The sequence below is a fragment of the Polypterus senegalus genome, chromosome 4, assembly GCF_016835505.1.
Source record: "Polypterus senegalus isolate Bchr_013 chromosome 4, ASM1683550v1, whole genome shotgun sequence".
Lineage (NCBI taxonomy): Eukaryota > Metazoa > Chordata > Cladistia > Polypteriformes > Polypteridae > Polypterus > Polypterus senegalus.
The window spans coordinates 223,721,392-223,743,774 of record NC_053157.1 but is presented as its reverse complement, the minus strand read 5'-3'; the positions used below and the strand labels follow the sequence as shown (position 1 = coordinate 223,743,774).

At 40.5% G+C, this 22,383-nt stretch overlaps 1 protein-coding gene across 4 annotated transcripts in view; it reads left to right on the top strand.

The window, feature by feature from the left end:
- Positions 1-9,256: 9,256 nt before the first annotated feature.
- LOC120528066 (gastrula zinc finger protein XlCGF26.1-like) overlaps positions 9,257-22,383 on the top strand; it is a 34,048-nt gene continuing 20,921 nt past the window's right edge. For all 4 annotated transcript variants that reach the window (XR_005633458.1, XR_005633457.1, XR_005633456.1 and 1 more), the window contains exon 1: positions 9,257-9,561. The gene's annotated coding sequence lies outside the window, so the exon portion shown is untranslated. The remainder of the gene's footprint in view (positions 9,562-22,383) is intronic.

Genomic DNA, 22,383 nt, shown 5'->3' with positions numbered 1-22,383 from the left:
TTGTTCTCCTGGCAATTCCACTCCACTCTAAACTCGTCTCCCGTTCAGCCTCTGCCTCTCAGCTTCTCGTACAGAAGACTGGACCATTGAATGACACTAAGAATTTAAAGAAATTTACACTGTGAAAGCACAAATTTGCAGTAATGTGCAGAATTCAAAAGCAGAAATAGTACATTGGAAAATTACAACATCCATCAATTTTCAATTCTAGAGGCCTACGTCTGGGCTAGCATCAACAAGCCCAAGATAAGAAATACAAACCTTCTTCATGCACACACCAATCTCAGCTCTCAGCTATCACATCAATATGAACCAGAATCCGTAAGTAATGTTTCCAGCACATTGATGAATCTATGCCATGAAGAATTAGGGCAGTTCTGAAGGCAAAAGGGGGTCCAGAGCAATTTACATCTATTGGAAAAACCTAACTTGGGAATTTGAGAGATAAGCAAAAACCAGAACGAGATCCTTTCCCCAAACAATGTAGCTGGTTGCCCACCAAATTACTTTTTCTTTGCCAGCCATTCTTTCAAGTGAGACCTTTTCTTTTTATGGCATCTGATGCAACTACCTCCAACATTGTCCTTTCTGGTTTCATACTCAACCCCATCTTCTCTACCTCTTCACCCAGTCATTCTTGACATGTCCAAACCACCTTAGTCTGTTTCTCTTAAATCCTCCACACTAAGCATTTCTCTTAAATTAGCAATCCTCTTCCTCTCACTGCATAACACTCCACAAACACAATTGATCGTTTTCATGTCTGTGTTTTTTTCTGTCTTTCTTTTCAGGTTCCACTTCTGTCAGTCATGTCTTACTTAACATAACCCACTTGATCATTCTCATCTCAGTTCTTTCCAGCTTTCCATCATGTTCATCTGACATGTCTTAACTCCCATGCTGCTTTTCACAAAGCTTTCATAAACTTTTTCTTTCAATGCCAGAGAAGCTCCTTTAGATGTCCAAAAGGCAGCCACATCCCTAACTTTCTTCCACAGACCTTTCACCCTTGTTATCACTTGTTGTGCACACACCTCCTTCTTCACTCAACATCATCTTCACTTTCTCTGAAACAACTCCATTGTCAATATCTAAACTTACGTTCCCTACATCACCATTCTGCACTCCTCTCAGATGCCTTCTTCAAACAAATAAATGTACTTTGATAGAAAAACCGAGTACACTGGAGAAAGTCCACACAGACACGTGGAAATAGGTCGCTCTTGGGTTTCTGTTAATTCTTGACCTACATCAAAACCATCTCTCCTAGACAGTCATTTTACATTCAATCAGTTTCATGATTAGCCTTTGCTGACGTAAAGCAGGGGTTGTACTTGTACTTATATATATGAAAGCATCCTTTTTCCACATGACATACTAAATAAAGACTGACTTTCATAAAAAAATATTTTTGGCCAGTCTCTGAGGATTTTACACTGGTTTTCATCAATGGCAAAAGAGGGAATGTTGTTTTTTTCTTCAAACGGGGAAGTTTGTGTGGCTTTTCAGGCAGTTTCTACTTTATAATGTCAGAAGCTAATCCGGCTAGATGAAGGCAGCCCAAAGCTTCACTGTAAAATATGCTCACCCATAGCTGATCCTCCTCACTTGTCTTTGATATAGTCACAGCTAGTCGGCCTCAAGTTCCAGCACTAAGCCTCTTCTCACAGCTTTGCCTCATTTAAATAATTCAACCTTCCAACAACATTGCATTTTGAGTCCATGTGATTGGGTGAGAGGACATCCGGAATAAATTTCATTTGGTCACTACCATTTCAGGCATGGGGGAATAAAATGTTAAGTCTGTGGTCTTCTTCAGTTGAGGGACACTCTGTTGGAAAAAAAACAAATTTAAATGGGGACTGTCAAAATCATGAATTGTATTGAGTTATCTGACTTTCAATTCAAACATTGTTTTCTTGTGACATATATGTTTATTCACCGTACTCCTCGTCCCCCTTACTCAATATAGAATTCTCTAGACAAAACCTTCAAGGTCTTGGCTTTTTTAACTCCTTGTTTACCTTTATTTGTTAACTAATGTGTTTCCTTGCCTTTAACTGAGAGGAAAACAGAGATAGTTTTAAGATGAGTACTGTTTGCCAAAAAATAATTCGCTCAGGACATATGAAATGTTTTGAATTTAAGACTAGGGAAAATGTCGAGTGCAACATTATGAAACACTCTTTTGTAAGTTGCTTTACTCTTTTGTAAGTCACTTTGGTTGACATGCGGTGCTTCTAAAAAGTATTCACCCCCTTGAACATAACAAATTCATACCAGTGTCTTTAACTCAGAGAGAGCTCAAATCACACAACTTAACTTTTGGTGCCGATGTAGAGGTGGAAATGCCAGCGTTAAACTGGAAAGAGCCAGGGTGACAATTCTCCTCTTCAACAAGTACACAATGCCTTTCGCAGTTTTTCTCTTAACCCAGACAGGTCTGCCTTTGAGGTACAGAGGAGACATGCTCTACTTTTGCTTCCCCTCTGTCAGTATATAACATACTCGCCTCTTCATTCCCCTGAAATCCAGAAGACCTCAGAATTACAACTCTGGTCTTCCATGTCAATTGTGTCCTTATAAGCAGTCAGTGCTTATATTAATTTCTCTATACATAAAATCCAATGTCTGTCTTTCTGTCCGTCCACTTTTCACGAGAGAACTAATTAACGGATTTAGATCAGCTTTTTTTCTATAATTTTCTTCAACATTCCACTTGCAGGAGTGATTTATTTGTGCTAATCCAAGATAGAGGCGGTGGGCTCAGGGGAGGGGGAAGTGTGACGTCACGAGTGGGGAGCCGAGCAGGGCCCTCCTTAATCACGTGCCAGCCTCGGTTCGAGTCAATCTACCTCTCACCACATGTTAAAGTGTAGCTCCCCCCCCACTAGCTAGTGATACCTGTTTGTTCATTGATTTTTAAAGTCTGTCCTTTTTCACTGCTTCAAGCCACAGAGCCACAGGGGACGGCTAATGAATTAAACGAAACAGTAGTAACACTGAAATTTATTCAGGAAAAAAGATACATGGTAACTATCCTATTATACAGTGCCTGAAAATCTTTCACTAATTGGAATTTTCATATTTTCTTGTTATACAACTTTGAATCACAGTGGATGTGATTTGGCTTTTTCGAGATTGATCAACAGAAAACTAATCTTAAATGTCAAAGCTTATTTTTCTAAACCATTTACAAATATAAAACACAAACAGGGCGGCACAGTGACACAGTGGGTAGCACTGCTGCCTCCCAGTTAGGAGACCTGGGTTCGCTTCCCGGGTCCTCTCTTCGTGGAGTTTGCATGTTCTCCCCGTGTCTGCGTGGGTTTCCTTCCAAAGACATGCAGGTTAGGTGCATTGGCAATCCTAAATTGTCCCGTTTGTGTGTGTGTGCACGCGCGCCCAATGGTGGGCTTGTGCCCTGCCTGGGGTTTGTTTCCTGCCTTGCGCCCTGTGTTGGCTGGGATTGGCTCAAGCAGACCCCCCGTGACCCTGTAGTTAGGATGTAGTGGTTTGGATAATGGATGGATGGAAAACACAAACAAATGATGGCATAATTATTCAGATCTTTTAATATGACATGCCTAAATCATCACTGGTTGTTTTAGAATTCACAGACTGATTCAATGATGATCACCTGTCTGGGGTTTAAATTGATTGTAGCATAAATGCACCTGACTGTGTTTGGAAGGGCCAACATGTGTTTATTGTGAACTTGAGAGTTCTCAAACACAAAACTGTCAATAATTTCTCAAAGTGCGAACTAGAGGGGGAAATCCTCAACCCAGGCAGTTATACCAAAAGAGCAAAAACGAAGCTTTGTAAATAAAGATTTATGTTGTAAAAATGTTTTGTAAAGCAAAACTATGCTCAGAGGGGCACAAGGCAAAAAGACAGGGGGCAATGCCTTCAAAACATATAATTCAAACAGCAATCTCAGTCCCAATATGAAATCCAAGAGGCAAGGTCAAAAAACAGCAAAGGTTCAAAATATCAAGAAAATCACAAAAAGCGTGGAATAAACTCAAGGGAACTAGCCGCAAAATGAATATATTCAGAATGAAACGCAAGGGACTGTGGGTTTCCCTAGCATTTTCATCTTGGAGAATCACCCACAAAGCAGATGGCACATAGCAAAAAATATTCAGACATGAAGAAACTAAATAGTCAATAATGTTAAAATAAATAATTAACAAAATTGACACAAAAAAAGACATTTAGATAGATAGATAGATAGATAGATAGATAGATAGATAGATAGATAGATAGATAGATAGATAGATAGATAGATAGATAGATAGATAGATAGATAGATAGATAGATAGATAGATACTTTATTAATCCCAATCTCCTCAGTCTGTCACTGGAACAGGACAGTGACAAAAGTCTGTCACTGAAGCTACTCCTCTGTCTGGAGATGACACTGTTAAGTGGATGCAGTGGATTTTTCATGATTGACAGGAGTTTGCTTAATGCCCGGCTCTCTGCCACAGATGTTAAACTGTCCAACTTTAATCCTACAATAGAGCCTGCCTTCTTAACAAGTTTGTCCAGGCGTGAGGTGTCTTTCATCTTTATGCTGCCACCCCAGCACACCACCGCGTAGAAGAGGGCACTCGCCACAACCGTCTGGTAGAACATCTACAGCATCTTACTGCAGATGTTGAAGGATGCCAACCTTCTCAGAAAGTATAGTCTGCTCTGACCTTTCTTACATAGAGCATCAGTATTGGCAGTCCAATCCAATTTGTCATCCAGCTGCACTCCCAGATATTTAAAGGTCTGCACCCTCTGCACACAGTCACCTCTGATGATCACAGGGTCCATGAGGGGCCTGGGCCTCCTAAAATCCACCACCAGCTCCTTGGTCTTGCTGGTGTTAAGGTGTAAGTGGTTTGAGTCGCACCATTTAACAAAGTCTTTGATTAACTTTCTGTACTCCTCCTCCTGCCCACACCTGATGCAGCCCACAATAGCAGTGTCATCAGCGAACTTTTGCACGTGGCAGGACTCCGAGTCATATTGGAAGTCTGATGTATATAGATTGAACAGGACCAGAGAAAGTACAGTCCACTGCGGCGCCCCTGTATTGCTGAACACAATGTCAGAGAGAAGAAGCCCGAAATATCAGTGGTGCATCAGTATGGTGGACTAACCTACACAAATGAATACTCCAAGCAGCTCTGTGAAAATGGTGATTAAAAAGTAAAAAAAATGAGAGATGTGGACAAGAAAATATTCAAGTCACTGAGTATTCAGTTAAATCAATCATAAAGAAACTGAAAGAGTATGGCACAGCTGTAAATCAGGATAGAGTAGGCTCTCCACAAAAACTGAAGAAGATGAATAAAGAAGGCCACCAAGAGACCTTTGAGAACTCTGAGTTACAAACTAGAGTGGGTCAGATTGGTGAAACTGTCCAGACAACAACTGTTGCCCAGGTGCTTCACCACCCACAGCTTTAAGGAAATGAGGTGAATAGAAAAAACACGCAGGACAAGTATACAGAAGGCAAATCAGAAATTCGAAATTGAGCTGGAAGAAAGTTCTATGGTGTAATCAGACAGAAAATGAGCTTTCTGGTCATCAGACTAAATGCTATATTTGAACACTGCATCAAAACACACATGAAGCATGGTGATTGTAGCCTCAGGCTGTGGAGATGCTTCTCTGTAGCAGACACTGGAAGGGGAAAACGAATGCAGCAAATTACAGGGAACATCCTGGAGGAAAAGCCAATCTGTAAGAAATCTGTGTCCTGGGAGAAGATTTGTTTTCCAGTAAGGCAACAAGCCCAAGCATAAAGCCAAGGCTTCAAAACAACAATGTTAAATTCAAGAAGATTCAGGATTCAAGAAGTTTACTGTCATATGCACAGTAAAAAAAAACACAGTGGTTCAAACCATGCAATGAATTTCTTACTTTGCCAGTCTCCCTTATACCAAACAATAAATTAGACACAAGTGAATCTAAAGGTAATAAATAGGCAGAAATCAGAAAACTATCAGAAAAAAAAATACAAGAAATAAATTACTCTGTGCCTCGTGCTACAGACAAGGTAACAATCAATGGAACTGATGGAAAGTGGAGGAAGTGGTGATGAATGTATTATTCATGAGTCTGATGGCCTGTGGGTAGAAGCTATTTGTGAGTCTTGTTGTCCTTGATATCACACTCCTGTAGCGTCTCCTTGATGGCAGAAGTGTGAAGATACTATGTTGAGGGTGTGTACTGTATTTAATAATATTGTGCACCCTTCTGAAGACCCTGGGAGTGATGGGAAGACTGTTCTAGAGAGGAACTGTACAATTTTTATTTCACACTGGAGATCCTTCCTGTCCTGTGTGGAGCAGCATCCACACCACACTGTGATTGAACTAGCAATAACTGTACATCTGTAAAAGTTGCTGAGGATTTTGGTTGACATGCCAAATTTCCTCAGCCTTCTTTAGACGTACAGTCTCTGCTGTGATTTCTTTAGAAGCCGGTGAGTGTTGTGGGACCAGGTGAGATCCTCACTGATGTAAGTTCCAAGGAATTCAAAGATTTTCACCCTCTCTACCTTTGTCTTACCGATGTATATTGAGGTAAGCTGCTCCTTCCACCTCCTCCTAGGATCAATAATCGTCTCTTTGGTCTTATCTGCATTTAAGGAGAGATTATTTTCATGACACCAGGCGACCAGTCCTGCCACCTCTCTTCTGTATGTGGTCTCCTTTCTCCCAGTGATTAGTCCCATAACTGTGGTGACATCTGCAAACTTTATGATGCTGGTATTAGTCTGGGAAGCCACACAGCCAAAATTAATAAGAGTATATAAAAAATGACTCAACAAACAACCTGAGGGGTCCCTGTGCTCACAGTTCTGATGCCTGAGGATTGACCAAGTCTGAGTCCAGATCTCTAGCCAGTGGAGAATTTGCACCTGGACTTAGCAAAAGCTGTTCACTCACAACTTCCATGACACCTGACAGAGTCTGAGAAGTTTTTGCAAAGAAGAATGAAGGAATATGACAGGGTCCCAATGTGCAAAGCAGATGGGGACCTGTGCACACATAGTCAAAGCTGTCATACCCACTATCTACTAAATGCTGACTTGAAAGGGGTGAATCATGATGTGATCATTTCTTTTGTGTTTTATATTTTTAATTAATTTTGTCCATTTTTTAATTTTGACATTAAACAGTCCTTTTCTATTGATCAATGTAAAAAAAAAAGTCAGTGATTCAATGTTGTGTAACAATAAAATGTGAAAACTCACATCTCTGTGATCCCATTACTTAAAACGCTACAACCTTATGTTCTGACAGTCCTTCAATTAAGTTTTGTAAACTATAGGGGGCACCACAGAGACCCAAACGCCAAACACAAATGCACAAACACAAGTCCAGGGTTCAAATACTTGAATTTTTATACAAAATACCTTGCCAGGTCATACAAAGTTGCACAATCAAAATATGGTTCTTCCTTCTCTTTTTTCTTCTCTCTTTTCTCCTTTCTTTGTCCATCCACCTCAATCCAGCAAGTGTTGCTTTCCTTCCTCTCAGTTCTGACTCATCGGAAGAGACTATAAGGCTCCCTTTTATGACAGACCTGGGAGTACTATCAATGCCAAGGCATAGCCTGAATGAAGCACTTCCAGGTCCAGCAGAAGTCCCAAAAATAACGGATCACAAATCCCTTCAGTGTCCTCTGGCGTCCCAACAGGGCTATTCCATGGGACTACAATTCCCAACATTCCCTGTGGGTATCCGTAAAGATACTGTGACCCAGGGGCACTGCCACGTAGCGTTCTAGGGAAAAATATGACCCAATTTGGCTGTCTTCCCTGTCCTTCCATTAAACTGGCCTCCAGGCCGGGTATGGATCCTTGTAAAATGTTGGCTGGGATGACCGTCCCTGGATGCCATCTCTTACACTGTTTAAAACAACTGTTACATGTACAGTATTATGTAAAGGTCACAGATACATGTAAAAAAAGAAATCTGTAAAAAGAAGATGCTTCCAAATATACAGCCACACAAATTATCATTCCTAAGCCAACCCCAAGTACTCCCTGTGTCACACCACTCAGGCCAAATTTATAATGGAGTGCTCCAGCCATATTTGCCCCTTCTGACAGCCCACAAATGCCTCATTGTCTGTTGCAGGTCTAGCCTGCAGATATTATTGTTATTATTATTATTATTATTATTATTATTTGGTTGACTCCTTTATCTAAGGTGACTTACAACATTTAAGATACAATTGGCTACATTTATTTTGTTTTTTCTATCAGATAAAAGGCGAGGAAAGTGATTACACAATATTGTGCTTTATTTGGTTGATTGCTATATTTTGAACTGTAAGAACTGAATACTGAAGTAATTACAATTTTTTTCTATTTATTGCCTTGTTCCTTTTGTGCATTTTGTTCACATTTAAGTACCTTATAAGGGAAATGCTTAGGCCTTATTTTACTTGTTTGTTTCCATTTTTGGGCAAAAAGAACTGAATAAAGCTACATAAAAAAAAAATAAATAAATAAAAACCAAAGACAATATATTGAGAGAAAGTAAATTAATGTCCATTTTTAAAATTTTGTGTATGTTGGAAAGAACAGCTAAATTCTGATTTACAAGTCATGAGCAATGGTCTTCACTTTAAGAAAATTTAAGGAATTTAAAAAATAGACAATGATCTCAGGTGTCTGTCTCCTGGAATTTTGTTTGATTGTAATACTGGCTTAGTAAATTAATTTTGGTGTATGGTTTATTGCAATGATTCTCGTAAGAGGTTATGTAATTTTTGGACTACCTGAGGTTCCGATGCACTGTTAACAATGGATGTCATTTTTGTTTCTTGCCTTATTTTATTGTATCTGTGGAGCATGTTTTATGATCGTAAAAAAATACCAAAAATAACATAACCTGTATTTATGTTATTAACAGATGATTCGCACAGTTACGTAATTAACCTAGATAATCCTTAAGTATATTTTATTAGAATCATGGTTGTTAATTAAAACATGTGAATACGTCACTAATTAAATATGTAGATATGCAAATATGTATTGATATACGTTTTACTAAAAATAAACTTTATTAACACACAATCTCTTCACTCTGTCCCCACCCGTTCCTACGCATATCTTTCGACTGTACCAACATTTGAGGAAGGCTCGGCTCACTGTTCACGTCATCAGCGCCCTTTATACATATTCGTCTAACACATTATATTCACACAAGGCCTCCTTCGGTGATGTTTCCAGTCCTCCCCGCGCTCTTCTATGAATGCCGGCGTCCCGATCATCTTTGACTGCGCAGGCGCCGGTCTCCAATATGGCGCCGTGTGGCTTTTGCAGGGCTGCGCAGCCTCTGAGGATTCCCGGGAATTTTAAAAATGTTGTTTGTTTGTTTGTTTATTGTGTGCAGATGCCGTCGCGGTCACGTTTAATTACGCAATCGCGAGATGAATCGTTTTTGCCCAGTTCTAGGAAGACGGATGCAGGTTGGCGTTTTGTTGTGCTTTCATTTTCTTTTGTCAAATGCGCTCGTGTGGATCTCCGCCTCCCTGCCGGTGAGTTGATTCCTTTTTTCCTTCCTTTCATTGCTTTTTATCACCGAGATAAAAGGATAACCTTTACTGGCAATTTACCTAAACATACATGAAAGGGACATTGTATATATTTTTCAGATGTGGACATACATATAAACCTATAGTGCCTGTAAAACCAAGTAGCAGGATTTCATCCAGGGTCGATGATTAATAAAAATCAGATTTTCCAATTTTATCTGTATAAAACGATAGCTGAAAACTAGCGGGCTAATTCGCTAGTGTGCACATTACGAGCCACTTTCTGATGTGCTAGTATCTGCTAGGTGGCCTCGTATACATTAAATATGTGTGTATTGTGCACATATTAAGAACCTTCTCTGAAAGAACCAGTTTTTTTATATGGACCGAACCGGTCACAGAATGAAGCAATGGTGTTTGAGCAACCAAGCAACCCCAGCGGGGCTTATTGTTTCCTGGTGCCCCCCTTGCAGTTAGCTGGCCGCACACTGGCAGAACCCCAGCGGGTGCTGATCGGCTGAGAATACAACAGATACGTGTGTCTGATATCAGCTCGTTCCCAGAATGCAAAGAAAACTAAAACAATTCCATAAGCTCTAAGAGATACGTTTGATTGATTGGTAATAATTAGGACTCTGCTGAGGTAGGTGCCCAGGTACTGCTTCATGCCCAAATAATATATTTATTCATTTTATATAGCACACTTTTCACATGAAGTGCAGTTCAATGTGCTTTATACAAAACATAATTCCCTTTAATATATATAAAGATAAAAGCATACTGTATACTAGTAAGATGCTCCTGAAATTCCACTGCCTCCGTGCAACCTTTATATTGCTGATGGAAGGCTCATAAATTGGATGGATTTGCTATCCTCTTCATTTAGTATGTTATTTACCAGGTCAGACTTTGAAAGGATGGGCCACTTGGCTTGGACCATTGTTCAGGCCCCTGTAAGGAAGGGCCACTTGGCTTGGACCATTGTTCAGGCCCCTGTAAGGAAGGGCCACTTGGCTTGGACCATTGTTCAGGCCCCTGTAAGGATGGGCCACTTGGCTTGGACCATTGTTCAGGCCCCGCTTCGGTGTTATAAGAGATGATCTGCTGTGGCAACTCCTCACAGGAGCAGCCGAAAGAAGAAGTTGTGTGAGAGTGTGCAATAGGTGCACAAATGGCCAGAAAAACCTCAGAAACGGCATCTGAGATTATGGGTGGTAGATATAAACACACATATAGAGTCCAAATATTCATTTTCAAAGCTTAATGTTAAACTTGATAGTCATCAGAGCACAATAGTAGTACATATAGATAGTTAGTGTCAAAAGAGGTGTGAATTTGATTGATGACTTTAAGCCCCGCCCCAAATATGATGGATGACATTAAGCCCCGCCCCAAATATGAAAATATGAAAATATGAAAATTATGAAAATATGGAAATATGAAAATATGAACTATGAAAATATAATTTATGTAAATATGAAACTATAAAAGTATGAAAATGTATTTATAATCTTAGGACACGTGGGTTTATTTTATAAACATTAGGTTCAAAATTAATACTGTGAAATTAAATATACACTTATCTTGCAGTCATAGCTATGCTTATGTGTAACTTTCTGAAAATATTCACAGACCAGCTAAGATATAAACTCACGACCTCATTTTATAAACATTAGATTCAAAATTAAATATTAATTAATTAAATACAAACATGTCTTGCCGTCATAGCTATGTGTAAACTTTCTGAAAATATTCACAGGCCAGCTAAGATATAAGCATACGGACACATTTTATAAGCATTAGATTCAAAACTAATATTATAAAATTAAATATACACTTATCCAGCGTGCAAAGCCACGCATATGTACTACATAAAAACGCTATAAAATATTCACACAACCGCTCTAAGTTATAAACTAATTGCAAGAAAATAAATATACTGTAATATCCCTTCCCAGGCGGGCAAGTGTTAGTAAATTATCAAATAAAAGAACTAATCAATGGTTTATAATCACTTTCCTTCTTACTTCAACAAGCTGACAACCACGTAGGCAGGACAAAGAAAAACGCACCACTAAAATCCTACACCCATACAAGAAAATAAAATTTTCTAAAACGATTTTCACTCCACCTCCAAGTTTTAAGTTCACGACACGCGTCTTTATCTTTCCTTCACCCCATAACTGAAATGATGTTCACCCCACAGCCAACTCAAACCAAACTAACTAAAACGAGCGCATATGCATGACTACATAAAATATTCACACAACCGCTCTAAGTTGTAAGAAAATAAATATACTGTAATATCCCTTCCCAGACGGGCAAGTGGTAGTAAATTATCAAATAAAAGAAGTAATCAATGGTTTATATTCACTTTCCTTCTTACTTCAACAAGCTGACAACCACAACGTAGGCAGGACAAAGAAAAGCAGCGCACTAAAAACCCTACTCCCATACAAGAAAATAAAATTTTCTAAAATCGATTTTCACTCCACCTCCAAGTTATAAGTTCACGACAAGAGTCTTTCCTTCATAGCCAACTCAAACCAAACTAAGCTCACGGCACACCCTTAAATAAAAACGATTTTCACTCCGCCTCCAAGTTTTGAATTCACGACACGCGTCTTTATCTTTCATTCACCCCATAACTGAAATGATGTTCACCCCTCAAACCAGACTAACTAAAACGAACGCATATGCATGACTACATAAAAACGCTATAAAATATTCACACAACCGCTCTAAGTTGTAAACTAATAGTAAGAAAATAAATATACAAATTTCTAAAACGGTATAAGCTGCATTAGAATCAAAAGCACGAAAATACATGGCCACTCCAAATGCCTGAACGCCTCTTTGTAAACTTCACCGGTTCAAAAAACTTAAGCTAAAAGACTCGTTTTTCAATTACGTACCTCCCCCCATCGGAATGCACCAAACATGATCGATCAAGGCCTGTCTCTTAATTTAATTACCAGGGCCTTTCTGATAACCGGCTGTTTTAGGCATTAGCCAGGCGTTACAGCAATTAGGTCCCCTTCATGTTATCAATTAACAAAAGTCTTAATCTAATTTAAACGTGTTCTATTTTTATATCATAAAGTAAAATACTTATTCTCACCGAATCAAAGCGATTAAGAATATATACACTCCTTCTGATTTTTACTAAAATTCTTAACAGCTTTTCAGCACTGTCTCTGCGAACACCCCACTAAAATTAAATATACAATTTTCTAAAAACGATAGGGACTCTCTGCTCTAAGTTATAAGTTAACGACACGCGTCTTTATTTGATAAGCACTAGATTCAAAACTAATATTAAATATACAGTACACTTATCCTGCATGCAAAGCCACGCATATGTGTGATTTTCTAAAAAATGTTCACTCCTAAAGTTCTAAGTTATAAACTCACCATACACGGCCTCATTTTATAAACATTAAGAAATTAAATACAGTATATACACGTCTTGCCGTTATACTGTAGCTATGTGTAACCTTCTGAAAATATTCACAGACCCGCGGTAAGATATAAACTCACGACACACGACCTCATTTTATAAACACTTTTCATGCTTTTTAGTCATGTATAGTTCTGCGTAGCTGTAACTGTCTTAAAAACTCTATAAAGTGAAATATTCAATTACCATAAGTGTGCCTCCTTTTATAAATTGGAAATAAATTTTCTTTCACCGCCATGAGAACACATTTGGCGTGAATTTTAAATGGAAACAAACTTTCTTTCACAGAACATGGATACCTCTGGTATTAAACTTCAGTTGATCAATAGCGAGAACCACGAAGCCCCCATGCAAAGGCGAACACATTTGACCGCCAATTTTAAGCGCTTGGGAACAAACTTTAGTGTTAAAATATTTATTGTAACAATTCATGCTTTTATTTAATGAAATCGGAAAATCGTGCGATTATTAAACCAACCCACACCATTCAAAGGGGTTTGAGAATATAAGTTGCCTTTAAAATTCATAAGACCCTGCTCTTTGTTAACTCGTTAATCGGTTAAATGTCAAAGCCTTTTTACATACCTATGGTCTAAGAACAATATTATTAGACGAACTACTTCCTACTAACGATTCTCTCTTATATACCAAAATGCACAATGAACTTTAAAAGCTCGCGAGAAAAGTTATTAAAAACATCCGCGTTGAACACAGCGGTTTCTCGCTGTCTATGGCACTTGATAAAAAGTTATTTATATGCCGAGTACAAACACAGCTCTTTCTGATACTGTATTTCAGCCGCTTTAATCTTGTAAATATCAAAATTGATCTAGTTTCATATGGATTGCATGTATACCCATTTACATCAACTTGAAAATACACGTGGCTACCTAAGAAACGATCTCTCGGTAAAACATAACGTTTACATGATTTTGAGCACAGCGGTTTCTGCTGTCTATGGCACTGATAAAAGTTATTTATATGCCGAGTACAAACACAGCTCTTTCTGATACTGTATTTCAGGCGCTTTAATCTTGTAAATATCAAAATTGATCTAGTTTCATATGGTTTGCATGTATACCCATTTACATCAACTTTAAAATACACGTGGCTACCTAAGAAACGATCTCGGTAAAACATAACGTTTACATGATTTTGAGCACAGCGGTTTCTCGCTGTCTATGGCACTTGATAAAAAGTTATTTATATGCCGAGTACAAACACAGCTCTTTCTGATACTGTATTTCAGCCGCTTTAATCTTGTAAATATCAAAATTGATCTAGTTTCATATGGTTTGCATGTATACCCATTTACATCAACTTTAAAATACACGTGGCTACCTAAGAAACGATCTCTCGGTAAAACATAACGTTTACACGATTTAAGCCCTTTCCAATTGATATCATTCATATTCAACTTGGCCCTATAATGCTGAAGTCACAAAAATCACTAGAGACATAAAGCGAAATGTTAAAACAAAAAATGTACAGAACGTGTGCACCCCGACTGTAAAGCCACGCCCTTTTCTACATTACCGTGACGTGTCTCTCTGTTGGTGTGGTCAGGCTTTAGCGAAATGCCAGCCTCATTGTTAGTAAATAACAATTTAACCCTAAATGCATTGTCATTTAGATTCAAGCTATTATCACTCCAGCCTTTTGTTGGATTGTATGTTATGGTCACATTTTGGTGCCTAAGCTTTAACACTTTATTTACATTTAACCTTTCTTTAACATAGCATTTTCTGTCTCTAAGAAGATATGTCCTAAATGTTATGTTTAAAGTACACTATATTTTTGGTTGTAATTATCATCTTAACTTTTCCTGCATTATCCTGATAATATCCCTAATTAGCACAATTCTGGCAAACCACCGAATAGATCTGAGAGAATGCCATATTCAGGTCAACAAGGTATTACAAATTATGGCCACTACAGATGTAGTAACACTTTCAAATGCTACAGGATCCTGGTTGTAATTTTTGCCATGCATTAAGGGGTGCCCACATTAAAAAGTGTGGAATGTTAAAGGCACAAAGACCTTAACGAAACCAGCCCCTTCTCAATACCCTTGTATAGCATTCGGTTTTTACATCCCTTAATTGTCTATCTGCCAAACCCAAAAAATACAAGACATCAAAACTGTATCAAAATTCAGAAGCGTGACCAGATGACCCCCCTTTTCTTGGGTTAGTCTGTTGGTGTGGGGGGGTTGTAATGCTCATTCATCATACCCAATGATGTCATTTCATTATCAGTCCAAGTTTAATGGCTGTTGTATCACATTTGGGCCTGCAACATTATTTACTAACCTTTCTTTATAGCATTTTTGTTCAAAAGGTATGTCAATGATGTTTAATAATTTAAATTTTGTTGAAATCATCTAATTCCCCTTTACCCATACCATCTTTGTAGCACATTCCTACGGCCGACATCAAGACCATCAAATGTAACAAGTTCCATTCATGCCATTTTAAAACTTTAAATGTGGATCGTCATGTATTGCATGCTTTAAAGGGAATCCAAAAAAGGGAATTTAGAAACCCAGAATTAAAAGGCCCATCAAACTAAAATTAAATTTCCAAAAGGTCATGTGCTGATAACATTACCAAACAGAGGGGATTTAAATTTGGGTCCCTTAAACTTGTTGATTAGCTATTTACTTTACCATGGGTTGAGACGAAGTAGCATACTGCCCCATTTGTAAATTTTACATGTTCCTTCACACAGGCTTCTGCGACTTCCAAAAGACTCTGATCCCAAAGGCCGTTCCTCAACTGCCAAATACAGTGTTACATCCAGACTTACCATGGTTGGCCTTGGTTAAATCATGTTCAAATGAGCATGTATTAAAGGTTGGTCCCCCCACATTTGGTTATGTTTATAAATTAAGTCTGATTTGGCCCCCAAAACTGCAGGAACGGGTTCGATACCACACCCCAAAAGTATGGTGGTTGTGACATTCAAATGATCCTGATAAAAAAACCAACCACTGTTTATTAATACTTTTTTAAATTTTACAGATTCAGTCGGCAAGCCAAAATTTCCTTTCGGTTAATCAATCCAGCTAAATCTCTTGGTTTAAAAAAATTTGATGCTAATCAGATTTTTTCCTTCTGCATTATGAGCATGCCAAAAGTATCTGGGGAATGAGAAGTTCTATGTATCATGTAAAGTCGGGGAAAAAATATAAAAGCCCTGTCCTAAAGTTTTGCCACTGTGGGCCCCCACAAAACACCTTTTCTGGAAACTTTAAGCAGTCGGTTTTTTGTCAGGGGGAAAGTTGGTGAGACCCCGGGTTTTCTGAAAGCCATTTACCCCTTTTGATTATCGGCATACAAGGTGTAGCCACTGACCCCTTCAAAACAGTGAACCCATTTTTTTGTTCAGAGCCCCATCCCCCCACTTTCCCATTTTGAATTCACCAAAGGAGAAATTTTCTGTCGGGTTGTATGCCCCAGGACGGAAAATGTCTTCAATGTTGGGATATAGTCAACCAGAAATCGATAAAGGGTTTAAATGGTAAGTGTTATCCTCCAAGTGGCATTCATTGGGCAACGAACACTTTTGGGAAAACCCTGGTCACCCAGGCCTCTTCATGAACCTTTCCTCAGCAAGACTAGTTTCAGTGCAAAAAACCCCCATAGGCTTGTCGGGTGTGAATCTCAAATTTAGGGTGCCAGGCTCTTGTGATTCTTGTCAGAGTAAAGGGTTGACCCATGCAGGCCTCATTTAAAAGCCACCATTGGGATTATCTTCATCTGCTTCACTATAGTGCTTTTTCCTGGGGGTTTGCCAAGAAAAGCTTGATCTCCCGGCATTGCGCGGGCTCTCAGGGCAGGTGTGGTCGTTCTCGCGGGAACACCAGCGGCCTCTTTTTCCGGCTTGCCATCCATGTTCATCCGAGAGAGTTAGAAAGTATCGTGAAGGAGGATGATGAAGCAGGGACCTTGGCTCTCTGAAAGTGATAAAACCCCTTGATGAGGGTCTGCTCCCAGCCCATATCAGCCACATGCCCTGCTGCCCTCCTGCTCTGCAATAACACGCGGCCTTCAACTTCTCCAGCCAGTTCCGTCAGCCCGGAGTGCTTTTTCTTTCCATTAACATTTCACTCCCTCAACTGAGACATCCTTTTACGTTTTCCTTCCTCTGCGTTCCACGGCAAAATCCTTCCCTACCCGCGGGTTCTTCGCCCGCCAAAAAAGGGGAGGTTTCCCCGGGTTTTTGTTGCAAAAAAATTTCCCCGGGGGGGGGAAAAATCCTTTAAACCCGCGCCCCGGGGGTTTGAAATTTTTCAGGCGGCCCAAAAACTGTAAAAAAATCCCCCCCCGCAAGGGGTCCCCCTTTACCACGTGTTTTTTTTTTATACATATTTGAGGGATTTTTTTTTCAGTTGGCCAAAAAAATAGTCAAAATACAGTAACATCCCTCCCGCGTGCAAATTTCGGGCCTTTTCATAAAAATATAATCTATTTTTTTTACTCCTAAGTTGTATTTAGACGGGGTATAAATAAGGGTAAAAAATACTTTGGAGAATGTTTGAAAATGAATTTTCGTCAAGTAGACATTCGAATTTGATTTCAGGGTGAGAAAATATTTTCGACAAAATTGCCCGCAGAATTTATTGAGGGTAACGGGCCTTGACATAAATCATTTTCCCTTTTGCAAATTTTTTTTACCGCTTTCTATATTCAAATTAAAAAATTTTAAACTACAAAAAGGTATATTTTAGGGGTATCCAAGGGGTTCAAACACGAGGGGTGGGGATTTACTGTACTCTTATATTTTTGAAATTGCCCTCGGTTCTGAAAAAAAATGCCTCAATATAATAAAAAAAAAAAAATGAACTTTTTATTCAATTTATTTCAGGCCTTTGCGTGTGTTGCTTTTAAATTTTTCGCCAAAACCCAGCACTGTTTTAAAAAAGATTATTTTCCGCCGGTTTTACCCATTTCCTCCATCAAATGTCCCCCTTCCCAAACCAAAATTCCCCTGAACCCCCTTTTGGGGGGCGAAAACATGGGGCCAAGCGAGGTGGGAAAAATGCGATGGAGGGGGAAATTTTCCCCTCACTTGGGAAAACATTTTGGGGGGCCCCAAAGTTTTTTAAAATTTTCTCAGAAGCCCCCCCCGGGGGGGGTTTGTTCCGGGGGGTCGGATTTTTGCGGGGGGGAACACCCGGCCCCCGGGCCTCCTTTTTCCTTTTCCCGGGGGAGGCTTTTCCCCACATTCCCCCCCATGTTTTCGGGAAAAAGGGGGAGTTTAATTTTATCGGGGGTTTGGAGGAGGATAAAACAGGGCCCGTTTGCCTGCTGAAAGGTGATGCATTTGCCCCGGTGCTGCCCCAGTCTTAAATAAATGCTGCTGCGTCCTTTTGACATCACCGGCCTTTCCCAACCCTCGCACAAGGTTGCCAGACTGCAGGCGGTCGGTGGTCTTTTTTTTTGGCCTTCTTGCATTTTTTCCTGCAAACGAGCCTTCCTTTTAAATGGGGATTTCCCTCCCCTCTGCTGTTCCGGGAAACGAAAATCCCTTCTCCCTCCCCCGCTGGTTCTTTTCCCTCTGTTCCAAATGAAGGTCACCATCGCGGTTTCTGCTCGCCTGCATGAGAGGGGGCCCGTTACGAACAATCTGGTTGGGTGGAGGTGAGAGCATGATGGAGCAACTGCATGCATAACAACAGAGCAGGAAAATAATCTGTAAATTTTAAAAGCAGTGCTGGCCCCTTTTTAGATAGATTTGTCGTGACATAAATTAAAAAAAGCCACACCACCGCGGCAGCTGGGCCTGAAATCGACACTTGAATAGCGAAGTTCAGCGATGTTTTCTTTTATACATATATTGAGTGCATTTCTTTTCAGAACCTGTGAGCTAATTTCACAAATAGTCAATGAGTACAGTAACATACCCATCCCAGTCTGTGTATCAGATTAGCGGCTCTGGCACTACACCTCAAGAGATATGGCACCCTCTATTTGTAGTTTACAATCCTACAGTTGTACCATTTAGAGCGAGGGTACTATGTAGACCAGCGGTGGAAAAGATACTCGGCAGAATGTTTGGTAAAATGATGTTACTGTCAAGTAGTACAGTTACGAATGTGATTTGCAAGGGTGAAAAAATTATCTTTGACAAATTGCCGTCAACATTGAGCAGGGTAACGTACTCCTCCCCCCATTCGCGGATACCCTTTACCGTTTATATTTACAGTGCAAAGACTACGTGGTCCGGCGGAAAGCTGGAAAACCCTACGGATGGGGTTTTATTCGGTTCTGAACTGATTTGAAGAATGCCAAAAAGTGAAAGCGGTTGTGTATTTTCGGGTTTCTGGTGGGTCCGGGTGTAAAAACCCCCAATTTTTTTTTGGCCAAAGCCAAAAGGCCCCCTTGCTCCGCGGGCGCGTTGGTGTGAAGAGGGCGCGGCAGTGGGGAAGGGGATCGGGGAGGGTTTTTGTTATGGGTGGAAATGAGCTTTTGGGGCAAGTAGGGGGTTTGGGGGCCCCGAGGGGCCGACGGGCTGTTAAGGGGGCTGCCGGTTGGGCCCGGCGGCAATGTCTCACCGCGCTGGCGCTCTCGGGGCATTCCGCTTGCTGGAGAGGGGCGGATCCCGGTGCCCGGGGTTTGCGGCTTTTCCCCCGGATTTCCCCCAATTAAAATGTCGGCGAAGGAAACGAAAGGAAAGGCGGCCCCCGCTGGGTTCTTGGGGCCCCCAAATGTGCAGCTTTCCCCGGGGGGGCCCCGGGTTTGACGTCTTACTAAATCGAATTTACGGTTGGCGGGCTGGCGTTAAAGGGTTTGGGGGGGGGGTAACGGCTTGTCCCGGGGGTTTTTGGGGTCGGCCCCGGGGCCCAAAGGCGATTGGGTTGCAAGCCTGCCGGCTGAACGGGGAGCCGGAGGTGTCCAAAACAAATTTTTCGCATCCCATCCCCTTTTTTCGGTCTGTACCGGCGGGGGAAAATTATCCGACAAGGGAGGGGTTATTGAATGACCGGTATCACGGGGCTGAATCAACGTCGGTAACTTCGATTGGGTTAACACAGTCATGCGCCGTAACGTTGAAGGCATTAGCTTTGGAAAAGAAGTTACAAAAAGCCGGTGTACTGTTAACTGGTAAAAGTTTCAAAAATTTATGAAAACAAAAGCAACGATGAAGGGGCCCCCGGGCCCGTAAAGGGTTTCCCGGGGGCAACCCTTTTGGTGGGCGAAAAGAACCTGGGGGGGGCCCCTTTTGGGGGGATTTTTTTCCGCTTTCCCATTCGGGAGGGGGAAAACCTTTTTGGAGCATTTTAAATTTTCCCAAATTTGGGGAAAAAAGGGGGGAAAAAAAAGGGAAAAAACGAAAAAAGGGGTTTTCATTTTTGGGGTGGGCCCTTTTTTTCCCGTGGGGGAAAACTTTTTTAAGGGAAACGAAAAACAAAACCAAAACTGTTTTCCAAAAAAGTTTGGGCGGGTACCCCCCCCGGGTAAAAGCACAAAATAAAGTTTGGCGAAAACTTCAGTGAGGCCCGGCTAGGGGTTCACGTTTCCGGGGATAACGGTGGGGGCCCAGCTTTGCTTTTGGGCGTTGGGGGTTTCGCGGGAAACTTTGAGTGTCGGAGCGGATTGCAGTTGCGGCCTTAGTTTTAATGGGAAATGGGTACAAAGGTTTGGTTTTTACGAGTTTCGCAATGAGGAGATCCGTTGCCGCTTGGAGGCAAAAATGGGCCCACGGGTTAGAAATGGTTGGAACAAAAGGGGCCCGTTCCGGGTGAATTAGAGGATGGAAATGTTTACAGGATCAGGGTGGAAGCAAGGGCGTTGAACTATTGCTGAGTATTTAGCTGCCATCACATGCGGTTCCGGTGGGAACAGTGTTTGTGAATGGTGAGAACGAACTGTAAGTGAGAAATTTGTAAAGTAAGGCTGAATAGAGCAACGGTCGATAGGAACAATCCTGATGCGTGGGTTGTGTCTAACATGCGTTATTTAACGGTCTGGTTTAACGAGGTGCGAGAGCATGATGGAAAGCGCAGCATTTAGCCCTGGATTAATGGACAGGCATAGGTATTGAAACCGAATGGTGATTTTCAAATACGGGTGGGTGCGATCGAATATTAGAATGGTGGGAATCCTGATGACGGTGGATTCGTAGGTCAAATAAGAGTAGTTTTGGGACAAATGCTTGAGGCGACTACGTACGAAAGTGTGATGATGAAACGGTACGCTGATGGGTTTAAATGACTTTAAGCGCTAAAGCTGAAGCATGTCTGGTTGTCTTGAATCAAAGCTGGATGTACGAAGGTTCTTAGCATTCTGGATAAAGGCTTGCTTACCAGGAATGCATGGATACGTTAAATTCATTAAGTTTGAGATGTGATCGGTGCATTAATGGATTAATTTCAATAAATAGAATGTCACTTTAGCTGGCGAATCGAACTAACCATACGTGTTCTTGAAATGGGAGGAAGAGTGAGCAAGTTAGGTTAACAAAGGCGAGAAGATCGCGATGACATGGTGGGGATTTATAGGGTTGTTTCGTTAATACGGTGTTTACGATTGTATTAAGGATGTGGCTAGTTAAGAAGTTTGGTTAACGAACGCTGCTAGGAAGCCGTAAAGGTGAAGATGTCAGTCAAGCTAAGGTAAACAACGGTGTTAGGCGGGTTAACTGTACGCGGTTTACGATTGTTTGAATTCTGAAAGCAATTTGTCAATAATTTAGGTGACATTTATTGTTGAAACGTTTAACGTGGTAGGCTAAGTAATCTAATTTAAATGAATGTTTGTTTGTGAATGGGAATTTATTGGAAGTTAGGCCCAGAATCGAAAGGGCTCCCAATTGCGCAAAAAGATTTGTTAAGGGGCATTATAAGTGTTTCGACGGACATTATAGTATCAAGTTGTTATCTTGGCAAGATTTCGGATGGTCGTTAATGAGGGTCGTGAAAGTTCGCATGCTGTGACCTGACGATGTTTAATGGATGTGTTGCTAAGGACGATTGTCAGATGTTGAAGTGGAAAAGTTTAAATTAATGTGTTAAATAGTAAGGTGGTTTATAACTTAGAACTTTAGGAGTGAACATTTTTTAGAAAATCACACATATGCGTGGCTTTGCATGCAGGATAAGTGTACTGTATATTTAATATTAGTTTTGAATCTAGTGCTTATCAAATAAAGACGCGTGTCGTTAACTTATAACTTAGAGCAGAGAGTCCCTATCGTTTTTAGAAAATTGTATATTTAATTTTAGTGGGGTGTTCAGAGACAGTGCTGAAAAGCGTGTTAAGAATTTTAGTAAAAATCAGAAGGAGTGTATATATTCTTAATCGCTTTGATTCGGGTGAGAATAAGTATTTTACTTTATGATATAAAAATAGAACACGTTT